We start from the raw sequence: 22,266 nt of genomic DNA, 5'->3' as shown, positions 1-22,266 counted from the left end.
GTCAAAAAGCTAGTTTTACTCATACGTAAATTTATATAGAGCAGTGCCAACATTTTATTACTGAGTCCAAGACTGTATTCTAAAATCAGTCTTTGTATAACATTCTTATGCACTTTAGAAACAATGTCATTTCTTACTCATGTAGTATTTATGTGAATAAATCTTTGAGAAAACATTTCTAGAAATACTTTGACCGTATAATTCACTTTCATTCTCTCTGTTCTCCAGTTTGTATGTGGGAAGTTAAAATCTTCTACCATTACACAATACCCAACAGGTTCTTTCTAGCAGTGTTTCAGAGATGTCTCTTCTGGTTCTCATCCAGTCCTTGGATACCACATAACAACTCTAATCCTTAGAACAATTTTTACCATTCTTCCCTAGAGCAAATTATTACTTAAGCAGATTATGATTTGTCTATACAATAATTTCCTACTTTATAATTATCTATGATCATTAATATCTAGTGCTAAGCCAGTAGCTTAATATTTATTTCTCTATTTTTTCTCTGAAGAATATATACCTTTTAACAAATCCTGGCTAGCCATGATTGCTATTTTACCATGCTTCCCTTGTCCCTATCATATTTCTTTCTCATTTTTCAAAATTTTGAATTCTTCTTTTTTGGTTTGGGGTTGTTGTTTTTTTTTAAAACTAGTTCTTTCCACAGTGGTGTAAAGATGATGTATCTTGACCTTGCAAATTTTCTATCTGTCAGACTTATGGTCTAAAAATCCCTGGTAGCAATGTTAAAATGTAAGGTTTTAAAACTTGAAAATCTCATACAGTCTTAAGTGCTTGTTAAATCCATTTTTTAAGAAATCTGAAAAGACATGAATTATTCAAGACATTATTTTGAAAGTTAATGTCAGGTTTTCATAGCATCATAGAATAGTTTGTGTTGGAAGGGACCTTTAAAGGTCAACGGGTCCAACCCCCTACACCCGGCAATGAGCAGGGACATCTTCAACTAGATGAAGTCGCTCAGAGACCCGTCCAGTCTGACCTTGAATGTTTTTGGGGGGTGGAACATCTACTACCTCTCTGGGAACCTGTTACAGTGTTTCACCACCCTTACTGTAAAAAATTTATTCGGTATATCTAGTCTGAATCTACCTTCTTTTAGTTTAAAACCGTTACCCCTTGTCCTGTCACAACAGGCCCTGCTAAAAAGTTTGTCCACATCTTTCTTATGAGCCCCCTTTAAGTAATGAAAGGCTGCAATAAGGTGTCCCTGGAGCCTTCTCTTCTCCAGGATAAATAACCCCAGGTTTCTCAGCCTTTCTTCATAGGAGACGTGTTCCATCCCTCTGAACATTTTTAAGGCCTTCCTCTGGACCCACAGCCTGGTTTTGGCTGGGATAATTTTATTCCTAGTAGCTGGTATAGTGCTGTGTTTTGGATTTAGTATGAGAATAATGTTGAAAACACATTTCAGTTGTGGCTAAGCAGTGGTTGCACTAGTTTGTTGCTTATTAACAGAGAGGGTCTAGTGGGTGAAATGGAGATTGGTGGCCACCTTGGCCACAGTGACCATGAAGCAGTCAAGTTTAAAATCTGTAGTAACAGGAGGAAAACTGCCAGCAAGACCTCAACTCTGGATATGAGGAGAGCAGACTTCAGGTTGCTCAGGGAACTGCTTAGTAACGTCCTCTGGGAAAAAGCTTTTGAAGGTGCTGGGGTCCATCATTGCTGGTCACTTTTTAAGTACCACCTCCTAAGAGCACAGGAGCAGGCAATTCCAAAGTCTAGAAAGTCAAGCAGGTGAGGCAGAAGGCCAGCGTGGCTGACCAGGCATATTCTATCTAGAAATAAGGAGAAAAAAGGAAGTATATGGCTAGTGGAAGTGAGGTCAGGTGACATGGGAGGACTACAGGGATGCTGTTTGCCACTGTAGGGAGGGAATACATGTGGCCAAAGCTCAACTAGAGTTGAAGCTGGCACGTACTGTGAAAGACAATAAGAATGGCTTTTTAAAATACGTTAATGGCAAAAGGCAAACCAGAAATAATATTGGGTGCTGCTTCATTAGACACAATACACCAGGTGGGGTCTCACCAGAGCAGAACAGAGAGGCAGAATCACCTCCCTCAACCTGCTGGCCATGCTGCTTTTGATGAAGAACCAGGATACAGCTGGCTTTCTGGGCTACAAGTGCAAATGGTCGGCTCATGTCCAGCTTTTTATCCACCAGTACCCCTAAGTTCTTCTCAGCAGAGCTGTTCTCAATCCCTCCATCCCCCAGCCTGTCTTGATACTGGATGTTGCCCCAGCCCAGGTGCATGATCCTGCACTTGACCTGGTTGAACCTCATGAGGTTCACAGGGGCCCACTTCTCCAGCTTATCCAGGTATCTTTGGATGGCATCCCATCCCTCAGGCATGTCAGCCCCACCAAGTGTGTCAGCTTGGTGTCATCTGTAAACTTGCTGAGGGTGCACTCAATCCTACTGTCTGTGTCACTGATCAAGACATTAAACAGTACTGGTCCCAAGACAGACTCGTGAGGGACACCACTCGTCACTTATCTCCATCTGGACATTGAGCTGTTGATCACTGCCCTCCGGATAAAACCATCCAACCAATTCCTCATCCACCAAACAGTCCACCCATCAAATACATATCTCTCCAAATTAGAGAGATGCTGTGGGGTACCATGTCAAAGGCCTCACAGAAGTCCAGAGAGATGACATTCATAACACTTCCCTTGTCCACTGATGTAGTCACTCCATCATAGAAGACCACTAGGTTGGTCAGGCAGGCTTTGTCCTTAGTGAAGCCACACTGGCTGCCTTGATTGAGTTCCCTGTCCTCCATGTGCCTTAGCAGAGCTTCTAGGAGGATCTGTTCCATGATTTTCCCAGGCACAGAGGTGATGCTGACAGGTTGGTCGTTCTCAGGGTCCCCCTTTCTACCCTTTTTAAAAATGGGTTCAGTGTTTCCCTCTTTCTGAAGTCATCAGGGACTTCAGGTGTTAACAGATGGGAACTTTTCGCTCTGTATACCTCAGTTGCTCATTTAGAAAGAAAAGCTACTCTTTTACTTCTTTTGCTTTTTTAAATCCAGTTTGTGACATCTCTAGGGCAAATAGTGTCTCTGGAGGTGGACTTGAAGGGGGTCACTGCTGTCTGTGCCTCTGCATTTCTTTGTAATGTTTTCCTTATAGTCATGCCTCCTGAATTCATGTCAACACTCTGGAATCCAGGCTTTTATTTCAAAAATTGAAATTTTTTTGCATTATAGATATGGAGAGAAGTTTGAATGCATGTTCAAATTTTGAACATATCTTGACAATTTAGCAATCAGACAACAGAAAAAAGAATTAAAATCTTTAAGGCATCATTACTTTTAAATTGATCTGATGATAATTGGAGCTTCATTTACAGGTTTTGAAATGTTGAACCAGGCAATTCTGATCTCAGTAGTGCAATGGGACAAAATGTTCACTGGAATCAAACACTGCAAAAAATGCCTTATTAGCAAATGCACACTTTAATTGCATGAGCATGTGTACAGACATTTCTGACCTGACTTTATCTGAAAATATGATTTGTCCCACATATGGAGCTAGACTACCTGAGGTCTCCCCATCTCCCTCCTTAGTTGAGGCAATTGTCAAAGGTAATCTAATGAACAGGAAGGACCCTGAGGACAGCGTGGGTTCTGGCATTCAAAATAAGCAAGAGTGGTGATCTCAAACTGGAAACAAAATTTTACAAATATTTCTGGATCTGGCCAGCCAACTGAAACTGAAAATTCAGACATTTCAGGTACAGGATGCTTATTCCCTCTTCTTATTTTGCCTTCTCATGATATGAAGAAGCCTATTCCCAAAGGATATAAATGTTCATGATTTGCTTATGTTTATTCCCATTTTTTATGAGGAACCCTATCAACAGAACTACTGAGCTAGCAGAAGAATCTTTTTTAAAAATTCCCAAGTTTACACAAATCCTGGACACACTTTTGGTGATTACTATTTGATCCACATAAAAATCCCCTTCTTTCTCATCTGCTGAAGGTTTGGCTAGGTCCTTATTTCTTTCAGATCCATTTCCCTGTTGACAATTGTTTGTATTCTGTACAATCGCCTGGTCCCTATGACAGCTTCAGGTATTAAATAAACTATGTCTCAGCAGGTTAGCTACTTATAACTGCAGCCACTTGAAAACAGAAGCAGTAGGAGAGCAAAGTGAGATTATCATACGCGTTCTGAGAACAGAACAAGAAGTCAAGGAAAACAAAAGTCACTCAGAGAAATAAACAGTAGAAAGAGACCAATTATAGAACAGCACATCTTATGTTCTGTTTCTTCCTAAAAACAGGAGGAACAATACTCAAAAAATAGGAATTTTATATTTAAAGAACAAGTATGTTTCAATTATGGTGAACTGAAGCTTGAGCAAGACAAGGGTGTGTCTTCCTCTTCTTGCATGTACTTCAGATTAATAATAGTGAAGGTGAAGAAAATCTGATGCATACACCGAGAAGGAGCTAGAGGCTTCAGTACAGAGAGTATGTTGCAACATGTGCCCCAACCCATCGCCTAGTGAAAAGGTAAGTACCTGCACAAGGTGTGCACAGGTTAATGAGCTGCTGCCCCAGGTGGCTGAGTTGCCGGAGACAGTTAGAAGGCTGAGTAATATTAATATTGGTAGAACTGAGGCAGAGATAGACAGGCGGTCTCAGAACCATGCTCCTGGAGCAGACACCACTGAGAAGGAGGGGGCACCTTGGATCCTGGTGACCCACAAAAGCAGGGCTCTGCCTCAAACCCCACCTCCCAGTATCACCAACAACAACAGATTTGTAGCTTTAGAGGCTGCAGACACCCACGAGCAAGGTCCAGCAGGTGCAACTGGGGCAGCAGCACAGAGCAGATATCGCAAAAAGAAGAGATGAGTGCTTGTAGTGGGTGACTCTCTGTTAAAAGGCACTGAGGCACCCATCTGCCAACCTGACAGGGAGTCACAAGAGGTTTGCTCCTTTCCATGAGCTAAGGTCCGAGACATCACTGAGAGGGTGCCACAACTTGTCAAAAGCACTGATTACTAACCTCTGCTACTCTTCCATGTGGGCACAAATGACGCTGCAAGCCAGAGTCCGGGCAGAACTAAGCAAGACTATAAAGCTCTGGGAAAGCAAGTGAAAAATATTGGTGCCCAAGTTATCTCCTCTTCCTCCATTCTACCTGTTGGGGAAAAATGGGCGACTAGAGGTAAGCAAATAATACAAATCAACTCCTAGTTACGTGGCTGGTGTCAATGTGACGGTTTTGGCTTTTATGACAATGGGACGTTCTTCAACAACCATAGGCTGCTGGGGAGGGATGGACTCCACCTGTTTGGAAGGGGCAAGGGAATCTTTGGCAGAAGGCTGGCAAACTCGGTGAGGAGGGCTTTAAACTGAGGACCTCATGGGGAGGGGGACAAACTGGCAATGCTAATGCCATCACACACAATGGGGGAATAAGACAGGACAACCTGAGCAGCGATAAAGGTGCCGTGGTGGCCTCATGTGATGGCAACCAGGAGACCAACCACCTCCAGGGTTTGCATGGCTGTAGTGGGTCCTTGTACACCCCTCCGGGGCAACCTGTGTGCTCAAGCACCTTCCTGAAATGCCTGTACGCCAATGCACACAGCATGGGGAACAAAGAGGAGGAACTAGAGGTCTGTGTGCAGTCCCAGGGCCATGATCTCATTGCAGTCACAGGGACATGGTGAGATAGCTTGCATGACTGGAATGTGGTCATGGATGGCTACAGGCTTTTCAGGAAACACAGACCAGCAAGGCAAGGTGGGGGAGTTGCTCTTTATGTGAGGGAGCAACCGGAAAGTATTGAGCTCTGCCTTGGAGTGGAAGGAGAACAAGTTGAGAGCTTGTGGGTAAAAATTAAGGGACAGCCAAATATGGGTGACACTGTTGTGGGCGTTTGCTACAGGCCACCTGATCAAGAAGAGGAAGTTGATGAAGCCTTGTACAGACAGCTGGAAGTAGCCTTGCAATCGCAGGCCCTGGATCTCATGGGGGCCTTCAACCACACTGATATTTGCTGGAAAAGCAACACGACAAGCCATGCACATTCCAGAAGGTTCCTGCGGAGCGTCAAGGACAACCTTTTCATGCAAGTGGTGGAGGAGCCAACAAGGCGAGATGTGCTACTCGACCTTATCCTTAACAAACAAGGAAGGGCTGGTTGAGGATGTGAGAGTTGGAGGCAGCCTTGGCTGCAGTGACCATGAGATGGTTTTGTTTAGGATACTGCAAGGTAGAAGCAGGGCTGTGAGTCGGGTTACAACCGTGGGCTTCAAGAGGGCCAACTTTGGCCTCTTCAAAGACCTGTTAGGAGGAATCCCATGGGCTAGGGCTCTGGAAGGCAGAAGGGCCCAAGAGAGCTGGACAGTATTCAAGGACCACTTCCCCCACACCCAAGTTCGGTGCACCCCCAGGAGGAAGAAGTCAGGCAGAGGTGCCAGGAGACCTGCATGGATGAGCACAGAGCTTCTAGAGAAACTCAGATGGAAGAGGGAGGCTCACAGTATGTAGAAAAAGGGACTGGCCACTTGGGAGGAATATAGGAACATTGTCAGTGTATGCAGACATGTGATGAGGAAGGCCAAGGCCCACTTGGAATTAAATCTGGCAAGGCATGTCAAAGATAACAAGAAGGGCTTCTTTAAATACATCAGCAGTACAAGGAAGACTGGGGACACAGTGGGCCCACTGCTGAACATGGAAGAGGCCCTGGCCACGCAGGATACAGAGAAGGCGGACTTACCAAATGCCTTCTTTGCCTCAGTCTTTACTGCCAAGGCTGGCCCTCAGGCATCTCAGCCCCCAGAGAAGAGAGGACAATTCTGGAGAAAGGAGGACTTACCATTGGTTGAGAAGGATTGGGTCAGAGATCACCTAGGCAAACTGGATCCTCACAAATCCATGGGCCCTGAGGGGATGCACCCACAAATACTGAGGGAGCTGGCAGATGATCTTTCTGAGCCACTCTCCATCATCTTTGAAAGGTTGTGGAGGACAGGAGAGGTGCCTGAGGACTGGAGGACAGCAAGTGTCACTCCAATCTTCAAAAAGGGCAAGAAGGAGGACCTGGAAAACTGTACACCAGTCAGTCTCACCTCTATTCCTGGAAAGGTGATGGAGCAGTTCATCCTGGAGGTCACCTCCAGGCATGTAGAGGGCAAGAAGATTCTCAGAAGTACTCAATATGGATTCACCTAGGGAAGATTGTGCTTGACTGATCTGATAGCCTTCTACGATGGTGTGACTGGCTGGGTCGATGAAGGAAGAGCAGTGGATGTTGTCTATCTTGACTTCAGTAAGGCATCTGACACTGTCTCCCATAGCATCCTCATAGGCAAGGTAAGGAAGCGTGGGTTGGATGAGTGGACAGTGAGGTGGACGGAGAACTGGCTCAGCAACAGAACTCAGAGGGTCGTGATCAGTGGAGCAGAGTCTGGTTGGAGGCCTGTCACTAGTGGTGTTCCCCAGGGGTCTGTGCTGGGTCCAGTCCCATTCAACATATTCATCCATGACCTGGATGACGGGATAGGGTGTAACCTCAGCAAGTTTGCTGATGATACCAAGCTGGGAGGAGTGGCTGATACACCAGAAGGCTGTGCTGCCATCCAGCGAGACCTGGACAGGCTGGAGAGCTGGGCCCAGGGCAACCTCATTAAATAGAACAAGAGCAAGTGCAAGGTCCTGCGCCTGGGGAGGAACAACCCCATGCACCAGTACAGGCTGGGGGCTGAACTACTGGAAAGCGGCTCTGCTGAGAAGGACCTGGGAGTGCTCATGGACAGCAAGCTGACCCTGAGCCAGCACTGTGCCCTTGTGGCCAAGAAGGCCAACGGTATCCTGGGCTGCATTAAAAAGAGTGTGGCCAGCAGGTCGAGAGAGGTTATCCTCCCCCTCTGCTCTGCCCTAGTGAGACCACATTTAGAGTACTGTGGCCAGTGTAGGGCCCCCCAGTTTAAGAAGGATGTGGAACTGCTTGAGCAAGTCCAGCAAAGAGCTACCAAGATGATCAGGGGACTGGAGCATCTCCCTTATGAGGAAAGGCTGAGAGACTTGGGTTTGTTCAACCTGGAGAAAAGAAGACTGAGAGGGAATTTCATCAACACCTATAAATATCTAAAGGGTGGGTGTCAGGATGATGGGACTAGGCTCTTTTCAATAGTGCCCAATGAGAGGACAATGGGGAATGGGCACAAGCTGGAACACAGGAAGTTCCAGCTAAACATGAGAAAAAACTCCTTTCCTGTGAGGGTGACAGAGCAGTGGCACAGGCTGCCCAGGGAGGTTGTGGAATCTCCTTCCCTGGAGACATTCAAAACCCCACCTGGATGCATCCCTGTGCCTCCTGCTCTAGGAGTGCCTGCTCAAGCAGGGGTGTTGGACAAGATGATCTCCAGAGGTCCCTTCCAACCCCTACTATTCTGTGATTCTGTGATTCTGTGAAAAAGATCATACCAAATACACGAATAGCAAGATATACTCTAATACTCATAATATTATATATTCTACCAAATTCATTCGTCTATCCAGTAAGCAAGAAGGAACATAATTCCTGATACTTTATTTGCTTAGCTCATATCTAGGTAGTGGTTCAAAATTTTAGTCATTAACGTCCACATAGCCAATCCATACACCAAATAGATTAGACCAAAGAGTAAGGAAGGAAAGATAGTGAGCAGAAATGCTCTCCAGAGATGCCGACTCCTCCTGAGAGCTAACAAGGGAAATTTAGCAACTTCTTCAGAGTAGCTACTGAAGTATCAAAATAGACGAAGTTAGGTGAGATGTGTCCAAGCAAAAGGAAATAGTGACAATATGGCATTGGTCAAAATACATTTCTCATAGGAATCACGTGTATTCATACAGTATTTAATTTAGTTAATTATCCATCAGTAAGAATATGAATAGGAATATTAATACCTATCTGATAGAAATCATCTAAATGTTCTTTCTTTTAGGGATCTTCCTGTACTTTTAACAGAAATTGTCATATTTTTTCATATGAGTTTATGTCAGTTCTTTTTATGCTTGCAGCAGAGTGATTCCATTTTTTTAAAAAATATTTTGCTCTTTATCTGGCTACTAGTGGGGAAAACATTTACATTTTTTTTTTGCCAGTTCTAATTGCACATTAATCTGTTAGTTTGTGATTCTGTCATTTAAATATTTCTACAGCCATATTTCTTCCTCCTGAATGTTTGGGAGGCACCTTCACTTGAGCTCATAGATATGCTTTTGATATGATTCCTCACCAAGACATTCCATCTTCTTGGGAATGAAAATATTTAAAGAAGAATGGAGGAGTGTTTTAAAAGAATTGGTTTTTTTCTCATACAAAATAATTCAAGCCTAAACATAAGCAGCAGTGAGGCGGAGAAGGCTGGATGTTCGAACATTCCTTGACTTAAAACAGTTACACTTCTTTCAAGTGCAGTACATGGAAAAAGTTATCGGTAATACAAGCAGATGCCAAGGCAAGAAGTATAAATTTTGCTGCCCCTGTTGACCCCAGCACTTAGCCAACATTCAGGGTCCTGCAGCTTATTTCTGTGAGGAAGAGGAATGGGTGGACCCATGTACCTTTGATGATGTCCTGTTTATTTACAAACAGTGGAGGCTAAGTCCTTTTTCTCTCAAAACAGCAGGAATGAAAAAGCCAGAGGCAGTTTCCTTGTTTGCAGTTCTAACCCCCTTCTCAGCTCACCACTTTTTAATAAATAGCAGAAAACTGAGAAAAGATAAGAGTACTCCTCTGTTTTCGTCTTGGCCTCCTCGTTGTTTTATTTGTGGTAAACTGTGGTGTTTTTAGTAATTCTCTTCAATTTATCACATCAGTCTTCCTTTACCTCTTTTGTTGTTAGCTGACATTTGGGAAAACCCTGGAACCAAAAGGCCTAAATTAGCATTTAAGATGCTCACATTACTGCAAACCTAGGAAAAGATTTCTCAAAAAGTTAAGGGAGGTAGTTAAACTCAGGAACCAATTAATCTACTTAGTCTCAATGAGAGACAGCAATCATATTCAACTAATTTCAGTGAACAACATAACTGTAGCACTGGTTTATCTGCCATCTGGGGGCACTTTTTCACACTGAACAATATAATTTCCTCTATGATAGCCTATATATATAGTGGTACTGAATGTCAGAACCCTGAGGACATCACCCTGCTCCTGGGGATTTGTCTGCCTGGGCTCAGGGCCAACTTAGATAATGATGCAGGTGCCTGGCCTTGAAGAGAGCTGTTGGCAAAAGCTCTGCTAAAAAGCCTCAGCGGAGTCTCCCTCTGAACAGGCCTGCTAAGATGTCTCAGCAAGGAATCTGCCTCCTTGCACAGGAGCTAGTTTTAAACTGAGGCTTGCACCCCAAGGTGCTGCCAGAGCCACGCTGCAGCAGCGTCACAGCCATGCCTGTGTCTTGCCACATACCCGCTGATCCAGACCAGGACCCTGACCCACGGGCTGACCTCTGGGCTTGACCCCAGTCCTGCCTCACGTGAGGGACTTGCCTGACCCAGTTACCATGCCCTGCTTCCCTGCTGCCCCTGGGGATGCCCCTCCATTCCTGGCCTCCAAGGAGCAGCCAGCCTGCACTGAAGGCTCAGGAAAAGGCAACAAAACCACCACCAAGGGAAATCAGCAGCTTACAGACACCTGCATTGTATGGGAAAGCACAAGTTAAAACAAAGCCTGAACAAACAATTGCTCTGACAGCGAAGAGTGATAAGTAAATAGAAGACAGGAGTGTCTGCGCTGAAAATGATGGGTGCTACGGTCTTTCTTTTCAAGTGTACCCAAAAGCAGTACACGCCTTCCTCTCAGCTATGCTCAAAGACACTGTGCAAACTTTGCCAATCATGGAGCACATCATCAGGTGATGTATATCAGTATTTGTCCCTGATTTATAGCACAACATCAAAAAATGTAAATATAATCTATGTTGCATCTCCTTATAATGGATAGCATATTCATTTTTAATGCCTTTCTGTTTTAAGATGCCTGGCTTAGTTCATTTAACAAGCCACAGATTTTAATGAAAAAAATATTCAACTGTCTCCAATAAGAATGATAATAATTAAACTTATTTCAACTACATTATCGTTAGAGGCCCCAGGTTAAATGAATTCAGAGCAGCTTCTAACACAGTTACACACACCATAAATCCTCTGTCTTTTTTCTACCAAAAAAAAATAATTGGCTGTGCCTTGTTCCAATAACGCTTCTTGAAAGCTTCAGCTTACAGGGAAACACAATCTCAGCCACCTTATTTCATCTGTGGATTTGTAGAGAAGAATCTAGTGTTTATAAACAGAAGTGTGTAACAGAAGGAATAATCCTGCAGGTACTTGGTACATTCTTACTTAGCCTGTAAACTAAATGTACATTGTACTTTATAGGTTCCAGGTAAAAGCAGATTCATGCTTGGTAAGTGATATCTTACTCTGCAAATTATTTAGATGAAATCAGTAAGAATACTTGCACAGTAAAGTGACACCCGTTGTGAAAAAGTAACAGAGAACCTGTCTAGGAAATATGTCCATCAATATGATGAGACTGCAAAAAATGCAACTTTAAGTCTAGAACCTATCCCTTTCTACAGAGAGAGAGAGAAGCATGAATGGTATAGTCCTCTGGAGGTCCCATCAGGCAGATCATACACTTCTGGTTACCTGTGTTCTTGGAGATGAATTCAGATAAGCTAAACTCGGGGAAGATTAACCAGAGTGTTCCAGAGAATGAAAAATATATTTTATTAGCTGAGACTGAGAAGCGTGGCTTGTTTAGACAAGCAGGAAGCAGGCTGAGTGGGGGTGTCATTGTTGTCTATAAATATCTCAAGCAGAGGAAGAACAAGAGAGATACAAATCTATTTATGCCAAGGAGCTGCTTTGGCATAGGTATGAATGGATGTTGAATACATTTGCTGAAGATCAGATTATTTCCAAACAGCACAGTGAAGTGCTGAACAGGTTGTTCAGAGGCTTGAGGGAGAACACCTTCATGTTTTTTCAGCCTGGCAGTTCTAGAAAGAGGTTAAGTGATGCATAACAGGAGATGAACCTGCTGGAACTGATGATTCAGAAGTTTCTTTTCAGTCTTGTGATACCTGGAGTGGCATGGAGAAGGTAGCAAAGATTAGAGAAAAACCTGAGATATACTAGGAAGATACGTTGTTGGACACCAGAATAAAATTGTCTTCCTAATCAATCTTTTACACTATATTGCTTTGAAATACTGGAGCATTTACTCTTGATGGAATTATTTACTATCTTGCACAGACAATATATATACATTCCTATTGTAAAAATAAATAGATAAATAAATAAAAACAATTGTAACATTATAAAATGTTATTACAGGAACATTTATTGTAACATCGCCCTTTCACAGAGCCATGCCTGAGATGATTCATATTCTGTATTTACCATTTAAAATGGATACAGATGGATTAGGGCAGAAAACCGAGGGAGTTGTCCAGTTTTTCCAAGAGCTGTACGTGACACTGTGGAGGGAGGTGAATGTTGTGATACTCAAAGTGTTTCTAAAACTGGTGGAGCTTGCTGAAAACAAGCTTTTTTTCCCAGTGGCAGAAATCAGATGTGTTTGGCTCTGTCAAATAACATATAATTGGAATGTTAATTCAGTTCCTTGCTAGTTCCATCTTTGTTCCATCTTTGGCCCACTGAAACTCAGGATGGTCCTCACCAGTGCAGGTAGTAAATATTTCCCTATCTGCTACTCTTTCAGGCATCTTCTCTGCAAGATTGCTAGCACCAGCAATTGCACTGAGCTGTAGAAAATCAGAGTTTATAATGCTCATTCTATGGTCACTTCTTCAATGTCTGATGTGACATTTTCTTTTTCTTCATGCCTCTCTTCATGGCATTTAGAATGAGGAAACTCTGAAACCACAGTGCTGTCAGAAAGCTGGAGCTCAAGCAGGGCTCATGGAGCAGTAAGTGACCAGGTCCTGTGGCAGTTGCAGTTATGGATTTTCTGAGGATGGTTTAGGGAGGATTGCTTCCTATCCAGGTCTTCTGCAAGGGGTAGGAGAACAGTTCTGAAAAAAGCTATATGCTCAGTCCCTTATTCCTCATCCTGTACTGCTAAAGCTCTGTTCACCATTTTGTTCCAAGCAGCTGGTCTAAGTTCACTCGATACCCGGTAACAGTGCCACATATCTCAAGCAGGGTGCCAATGATTGTCCATACATTTCTCTGAGCTACCGCTGTCTTGCACATGGCTACAACATTTCACGCATACTAAAAGCCCAGCAACTATAATTCTTTGTTCCTGCTGAGTTTGGGGCCAGATGTGTCCCCAGCATGGATAATGAACAGCAGACTGTAGAGTCCCATGGGGATGTGTTTTCCAATTCCATATCTGTACTACCTTCTGTTAGATTGTTCCCAAAGGACATGCCAGTAAGGAAGGCTGAGCCCGATCTTCCTCACTCATTTCAGGGTCTTATAGTACCTTCTGGCCTTTCCAGCTATCGTCATACTGCATGTTATACGGGAAGGCTTTGCAAATACCAGAAACCCTGCAGGACCTAGTGGTACCTTTGACAAGGCCATTCCAGAATCACAGAATACAGGTCATACCTTAGTTTGTCTTTACTTCATATGTGTTTTTAATCCCACATGTCCTCCTCTATAAGGGAACTGCCTCCCACAGTGCCTCAGCATCCACACCAATCCTGCCCTGCAGAACACTGACCCAAGCTATGACTCAAGTTTGGGAAGAAGTAACAGAAGCAGCAAATCTGCTGCAACATCACAGTGCCACTGCATCACATTATACACAGGTGAGACCATGCTATTCTTCAGAAATGGGATGATCAAAACCATACAACTTACCCTGCTTTTGGTGGTGCAGTTTATGATGGTCCCAAACACACTAGGAACACTTAGCCTCTTTCCCTGCTGTGCATCCATCAGGTGACTCTTACAGACATTCAAAGCCATCAGTGAAGCCTACATCAGCTTGAAGTTGGTATCATGTGCTGCTGTGCTCTAGATTGTGCTTTCTCCCAATATAATTTCTTTGCCCTCTTTCTCAATGAATTTGACTGGATTTTTTTTTTTTTTAATCTGAGATACTGAAAGGTTTGTGAGTACGAGCGTTACCAGCTCACTCCCAGTCCTGGTCTCCTGATTGCACAGATGTTGGCTTATTCCTGGGCCTAGTCTCCTCTAAAGCAAAACCTTGGCATGTGTGTTGGTTTTGGCTGCGATATAGTTAATTTTCTTCATAGTAGCTAGTATGGGGCTGTGTTTTGGATTTGTGCTGAAAACAGTGTTGATAGTACAGGGATGGTTTTTTTATTGCTGAACAGGGCTTACTCAGAGTCAAGGACTTCTCTGCCTCTCACCCCACCCCACCAGCGAGTGGGCTGGGGGTGCACAAGAAGCTGGGAGGGGACACAGCTGGGACAGCTGACCCCTACTGACCACAGGGATATTCCATACCATATGACATCGTGCTCAGTATATAAAGCTGGGGGAAGAAGAAGGAAGGGGGGGCATTCAGAGTGATGGCGTTTTGTCTTCTCAAGTAACCATTACACAATGCACAAAGCACATACATATAAAGAATAGCTGCCTTCTGGAACCAGCATACCTAATAAAATAAAACTCCTGTAATACATAAGGAGAGGTTTACATTTGTATTGAGAACACTGTGCATTACTTAGAATCAATGGCTCTTAAACACTTTTTTTCCCCAGACCTGTTGTTTACTTGAGTCAGCTTCAATTAGGCCAAGCGCTGTCACAGAGCAGTGACATTTCAAATATCTTTATTTACTAGAGTCACCAGGAATCCCTCAGTGCCCCTTCAGACTAAATACACAGATTAAATACTAGCTGCAGCACATTATTTAAAGAAAGGCAAAGAACAGGAACACACTATTCTCTGAGAAAAAGAATTTATTCTAGTGTCCAAGAACCAGTTACATGGCAGTCTTGGTGTAATGCCTCCCAGGTGCACAGAGGAGGTGTGACTTGGATTGTGGTGAGGACAGAGGAACCGTGGGACCCCTACTGCAGGTGATGTACAAGCACCCTTCTGCAACTATCTGACAGTTTGCATCCCAACAGGGCGAGGTTTAGCATCATGCCCTGGATGAACATCATTCTGCTGCCTACTGTTGGTCCTTGCTAGTTTAGTAACGGGTGTCTAGCAAGTAGTTTCCTGGATGCCTGTGGCAAGAGGATGCATTCACATATAGGCCTGTGTTCTGAGTAACTAACTCCCTTGGGGCACCTCAGCTTGAAAGCCTGTTGCTCTTCGTCTTCCCCTCCACCTCACTAATAATGATGTTTCTCCAGTCAAGACTGGGCTAAGCATTGCCAAGGGCCATATAGCAGCTTTGCTGCTGAAGCCCTTCTGTAGAACCTTTTAACTGCATGAGGACTGCCAACCCCAGACACTGCTTGCTGCAGTATTGGACTTTTAAGCTCTTCCTTCTTCAATGTCAGGAAGATCTGGGCACATTCAGTCTATCTGTGGAAAATTTTAAAAACTGAACTCAAGGTTCAATTCTCAAATCATTTTTTTTCTTTCAATTATACACTAAAATATGTAGAAATAGAAAAACTTTGAAGAACATTTGGATGTTTCAAAATACTGACTCCAGTATTCTGTGTCCATAGTATATCCCAGTGTTGTGTTACTATACAAATACAGTGGATAGCTTTCTTAAGACTATTACAAAAGTAAAGAGGCCACAGTGTGGATTACAACCAGGCCCATGGATTTTCTTGCCCTTTTTCCTTCAGAAACTTCCTTATAGTATTTTATCTTTCCTTTTCATTGTTTTTAGTCTAGTATGCTTTTGAAAGGCCTGGATAAAGCTATTTATTTTAGTTTATTTCCCTGGATAAAGGGATTAAACTAACTCTTTAAGGGATTGCACTTGACTAGCACCAGACATAACTGTTGGAAGCCTATCATTTAGGATTTTATGAACAGAATGAGAGGCATAATGAGTATTCCTGCAGTGCCAAGGTAAAGTAGCTTTACATCTGAAAGTTAAGAGAAGCTTCAAGAGGCAGAGAGGCATCATCCTCCCCCTTGAGATACCATTTTCTGTTTGTACAAGATGATGTAAATTTAATATGAAAAAACTGTAATTCTTAGAAAAAACAGCCAAAGGGAAATGGCATCTTTCAATATACAGCAGAGTCACTAAAGGTACAGCAGAACACTTTAACAAATAAAAGGTCATATGAGTTAATTAGGCTTTTTTCCTTTTCCATTTAGTAAGAAACAAAGTTACCATGGAGACTGACTGGATAATGCATTCTATTTTGGTACAAAAACACCTTTTACAGAGAACATATTTAGTGAGGAATTTTCAAAGGCAGCAAGTGTTCTGAAAAAAAAAGTGCACATGAAACCTTCACTTATTCTTTCTCTTTTTCATTTGTATGTGCATTAGTGGTTCTGCCCCTGCTGTTTGGTGGTCATCTGGGAGAGTTCTCTGTTCTCTCCCTAGAATAAATTTGTGGAAATAGCAATTTTGGTAAGGCAACAGCCCTACCTATCTTGAGATTGCAGCCTAACAGGACAAATTATCTACAGATCTGATACTCCTTGGACCCCTGAACTCTTTGAATGTCCACTGAGTTGCTTTTTGATGCCATGGACCCTAAATTCCCTGTGTCTAAATTGCTTTGGGTCTTGTATTACAGCCCCTAACCTGGCAGTAAGGCCTTCACAGGACAGAGAGAAGACTCTGAAACTCTCCATATTTCATTCTTGGCAGGGCATTGAACCAGGACTAGGAGTAAAGGTATGAAGAGGAACAGTTTCCCTCCTGGTTTTTGTCTCGTATAGATACCTAATTCAGAAGAAGGCCTCCCTTTGATGGGTTTTCTACTGAGACAAATTTTTCAATTCCACTTTCATCTTGATAGATGGTGTGAAGTATGTTATCAGACACCAATCCCCTCTTCTCCAGACCATGCTTTGAACAGATGGCTGACTCAGAGCTCACCACCATTTGCTGAAAGGATGCCTACAAGTATCCACAAGCCAAAGGGGTTTCCATTACAATTTATAATTTTTTTAATTTTTATGAAGAGAAATTACTCTCATGGAATATTTGGAGATTGGGACTATAATTCTAAGACTTTGAGTTTTAATGTTCTAGCTTTATATTTCTCTGTAATATTTCATTCAGGTTATTGTATGATATATCTTTTTTACCTGAAGGAAAAGCCCCAAAACATTTTCTTATTTGTAATTAAGTTTACCTTGACAACAGATTTTTTGAGTTTCATATGAACACAGCATAAATTTGCTTCTCCAGTCACAGAAAAGCTAATGAAAATAGATAATAATAATAATAATAATAAAAAAATTATATGCATAAATGTTTGAAATGTTATTCAATTTTTTTTCATTATTCACTGTTTCAGTATACTAGTGTTTAGTAAAAATAGATTAATCTTACTCAAAACCAGGCCTATAAATTAATTAGAAAATGCATATAAGAATATTTTGAAGGACAGTAATTATCTGTTCATTAGATTAAATACACCTTGAAATGTAAATTGCTCATTATTCTAAGAAGTGGAATGATAATGCTAAAGGTATTTTTTCTGTTTTTTCTCATTCATCTTCAATTCCTTGTTTTTGCTTGCACCTAAAACAATTTAAGGAAATAACTGCACATACTCCAATTTAAATATTTCTTTTAAATAGTCTACCATTCTCAGTGTTTTGACACATAGCTAAGACCTTGGCTGCAAATAGGCTATTTTGAAATGTCTCACAAAAAGTCCTTATCTAGCAGGCAAGGAGGCAAAAACATCTGGATGAGCCTGATTATGGTCACCAAACAGAGCAGGTAGTAGCTGTGTGGAACCAAGCATAATCTATCACAGGAAAGGCTTACTTGGGGCGCTTGGTAGAAGTGAGACCATTTAGAGGGGAAGTAATTTTTCTTAAATTTATTCCCTGAAGGACAAGAAGAAATATTAAATATTTAATGACTGCACAGAAAAATAAAATTGCCAACTTTAACTCAATTTCCAAGACTGATTGATGCTGTATTATTTCTATGGGTACATAGATGACTAGGAACCTGACATATGCTCATAGTTTCTTATAGACATACAGAACAGCAAGCAAAAGCAAAATATTGGAAATATTACTGTCTTTGATGGATTTGGTAATTGACCAGGAGAATATTACAGTGTATATCTCTAGCACACAAGCCAGATAGACACTTTCAAGACGACACACTCAGGTTATCATTAATAGTGGTAACGGGAAATTCAGTGAAAGTGTTCATAATATACAATTTTTATAAAATATGTACTTTTAATGATTTTTCAGAGTGAAGTCGTAACATAGGATTGCTCTCACTATTTCATTGATTTGTCTTTGATTATAGAGAATGGATGTAAGCTTCATTTTGCAGCAAAATAGTAAATGACTTAAACTGGTTTAAAATATTAATCTATAATAAAACTTAAAATAATAATAAGGAAGAAAAAGCATCAGAAAGATTAAAATTAGATACCCATACAACAAATGACTAGCAGTGTAATCAAATCATAAACCCATGTTTTCCTTCCACCAACCATCTTCTACAAAGCATGTAAGAGACGACGTGGTGAGTGGGAGCCATATTGCCTAACTTAAGATGTCTGAAAGTGAGATGTCAAGCCTGACCTAATCCCTGTAGGATACTTTATGATCAAGAGAGGAAAATAGGCACTGTCAAATAAGGATTAATGTGCCCTTTGTTGGACTCTTATCAGAGGACAACATAAATTTTTTTTTTCTCCACTGATAATAAAAGGAGCCCAAGTTGCACAGATTTTCTAATTTTTAGATACTTAAGATAAGGATGACTCGCCCCCCTTGTTTCTTGTGAAAACACACTTTCTTTTCAATATATTCTCCAATTTAGGTACAAGAACTTATATGAAAGAGGAAGAGTGCACTGTGTTTCATTAATACCCAGAACCGACAAGGTGGGTTGCATCTTGAATCACAGGCAAGGTTCTGGGAATGGTTTTTGTATGTTACATATGTTGCTTGTCCTGACCACAGTTTTCATTGATATACTGGTGCTTGAGCTTTGGATGCAAAGTGTAGATACAACCTCTTTCTTGTAGAATTACGGATAATTTAGTTAGCTTCTTGTAGCCAGAAACTCTATGGGAAACTGCATTCAAGACTGAATTTGTTCAAAAAGGATTATCCCAATACTTGTATTCATTTTATATGTGCCTTGGGATGAACTGACAACTAGTACCCATCATGTTCTTCAACAAGCATGACTGATTAATAACCCTAAAGGATAAAGGAACAGAAGTGCCACTGTTGCACTGTTGTATAAGGTATACCTTATACAAGGTTCACAGGCAAAGATGTCCTGCTCCTTCACTTTGCAGTCAGATCCATGTCTACGAGGACCTTTTCCAAGAAATATCCTTACTGCTGATATTAGAGATCCAGTCGGGGAACAAAATAAATGCGTCAAACCTGCTGCAACTTCAGCATGAAAAGTTGGCGTTTTCAGCATCAGCTAAATGGACTTTTACGTTCATATAAGCAAAATCCTTAAGTTCTATGATGAGGCTGGACATGCTTCTGTCAGGGTTGACTTCTCACAAATGATTTAGCAACATCACCCTGGAAATTTTTAACTGAATCATTTAGTGTTACTCCTTTTATCAGAGAAATAGGGATTCCTCGACTACATTGCTGATGATAAAACGTGCACCAGATATGCTGCAAGTCATCTAGTGAGAAAGTCTTCAATGGTTTAATTTTTCTCTTCATTTTTTAATCCCAAAAGTACTGGCAGTACTTTTGGCTCTCTGAGGTACCCAGTAATTGCATGCTACAGACATTTTTAATTTTGCTTCTATATGAACACATTTGTTTTGCTTTACTCTCTATCTCCTTTTACAGTGTCACTGGAACCCCTCCTATAAAGATTTGCTAAAGAAAGAAGATAATGGTTAGACCTCCCATGCCTGCAGTACTGGTCTTCCTACATGCAGTGTTTTTCTTTTCTTCTTCACAGTAAACAACTCCATCACATTGTATATCAACAAGTACGAATGTGCCAAGACACGCAGCTCAAACTGTTGATTTTTAATGATGTGATTCTTCAAGTGGGAACAGCAGCCTCAGAACACAGGGTTTGTTTTTCAGTGTTTTTTAATATTTTTATAATTTTTATAATTTTTAATAATGTGCAGAATTTACATCTGTGTCCATCACTTTAGTTTAACTTAAAATATAAAGTAAAAGAAGTATTCTGTAGGGAATCAGCCTTTGATGAACGATCTCAGCAAGTCTGTTATGGGTAGCAGTGTACTTTGTTTAGGCAAACAATTTTGAGAACTTTGTTGGAATTAGCTGAGATTCTTTGATAAAAGCAACAGTACTTTCATAGATGGGCATGCATCTATGCATCCTACAGAGGATCACTTTGTGGCATTTTAAGGATTTGCATCTAAGATGGGGGAGAATATCTTCTTCCAAGCATTTATCCTTTAGACTCAGACTGTAGGTTATAGACAGAAGTGAACAAAAGCAACAACTCCAAAATAGCAAAAGGTACGTGGATTTGACAGAAACAGAGATTCAAAAGAAACATGAACACACAGAGCTATGACACAGCTCAAAAATCCCTGCCATTTAATATTAGGACTGGATTTTGTCATAGCATCCAAATCCTCTGAAAGCCTGACTGGACTGTTCTACTGTGTTTCTGGAGGAGATGTGGGCAGGAATCTTACCTCAGCAATAATCACTTTGTACTTCTTCCGTACTCTCTTCAAAACCCAGAATAAAGTGTCCAAACTGTTCTTTTAAACAGCTTAAATTCAGTCCAAGTTTAGGCTGCCTTCAAACCCCACCTGCCCTTGTGGTTTGGCATATGAAAGTGCTCCTAGAAAAGGTCCTGACATCCCATTGAGAAAGGACCCAAATAATTTGTTCCACCTGACATCCTCACTGCAAGGTTTCCTCCAAGAATGCCAGCTGTATAGCCTCCTACCACTAACATGATTAAGTTATCACTAATAATAACTACACTACAGCCAATACTATGATTAATAACTACTTAATTAACATTAATTAATTTGGGCTTGGGTCTGCCCTGTGGCGGTGAAGGCAGACATCCTTTCTTGTAGAATATCAGCAGGGTTTTTCCAGTCTGCATACCCACATGTGCAGAACAGAACCCCAGACCAGTGAAAAATGGGATATGTATTTAACCAAAATCATGAACAACTTCCTCACTGGGCCTTTTAGTGATGAAAGTAATTTACAGTATTCCTTTTCACTTGGGTGTCTTTCTACTTAATTTAGAATGTAACCACTTGCTCTTTTCTGTGTCCTGATTTCTAAATTTGAATTTAGTTTTTCCATTTTATTTCAAGTTTATTTTGCTTTAAAACAAATTGTTTGAGCACTGATTGAAGTAATTGCAGACATTAAAAGCTGTTTTTTGTAAACTATGTCCTCACTGGAAGCTCTTTATGAAAATAAAATAAATACACATAGGATAAAGTGTTTCAAAAATCAACTCTAGCAAATGGAAATACAAGTCAGAAGTGAACCATTTTATCCTAAGTGGAAACAAACTATTACAGCTTTGTTGGTATGAAGGGAAAGGCCTGAATTCCACAATTCCTACCCAAACTGAAAATTGAGAAGTAGGGTTTTTTCCAGACTGAATTATAGCCTGTTTTGTGGCTTGGTTTTGAACTTTTAGTCAAACTTGCTATACTCTCTAAACACAAATAGAACAATCTAAGCATATGTCACTTCCTCATGAAAGGAAAGACCCATTAGAAATTTGGCAAATACAGTGCATTTCATTTAGTGTTCAAAATGACAGCATAAAAAGTCAATACAGCATGTTGAAGCAAAAAGATAAAATACTCAGCAGCTTCATTTATTTAGAGAAAAATAAATGAAATATTGGCAGCCTGGGAAGGAAAGCCACCGAATGATAAGAGAAGAAGCTGCAGTGCCCTTTAAAATCTCTTGCTCTGAATCACTAAGGGAAGAGGACCCACACTGTAGTTAAGATGCAACCATATCATAAAACTTATATATGATGGTTATTTGGTCATGATCCTATGCAGCCAAAAATGTTTGAAATCTCATTAGCATAAGTCAGCTTAATGTAGGATTCCTACATGCCAATATTTATTGACCACTGTTTTCTATGAGTAAACCACAGAAATTT

The sequence above is a fragment of the Phalacrocorax carbo genome, chromosome 1 (genome assembly GCF_963921805.1).
Source record: "Phalacrocorax carbo chromosome 1, bPhaCar2.1, whole genome shotgun sequence".
In the NCBI taxonomy this organism is placed as follows: domain Eukaryota; kingdom Metazoa; phylum Chordata; class Aves; order Suliformes; family Phalacrocoracidae; genus Phalacrocorax; species Phalacrocorax carbo.
The sequence above is the reverse complement of the archived record's forward strand: the minus strand, read 5'-3'. Positions refer to the sequence as shown.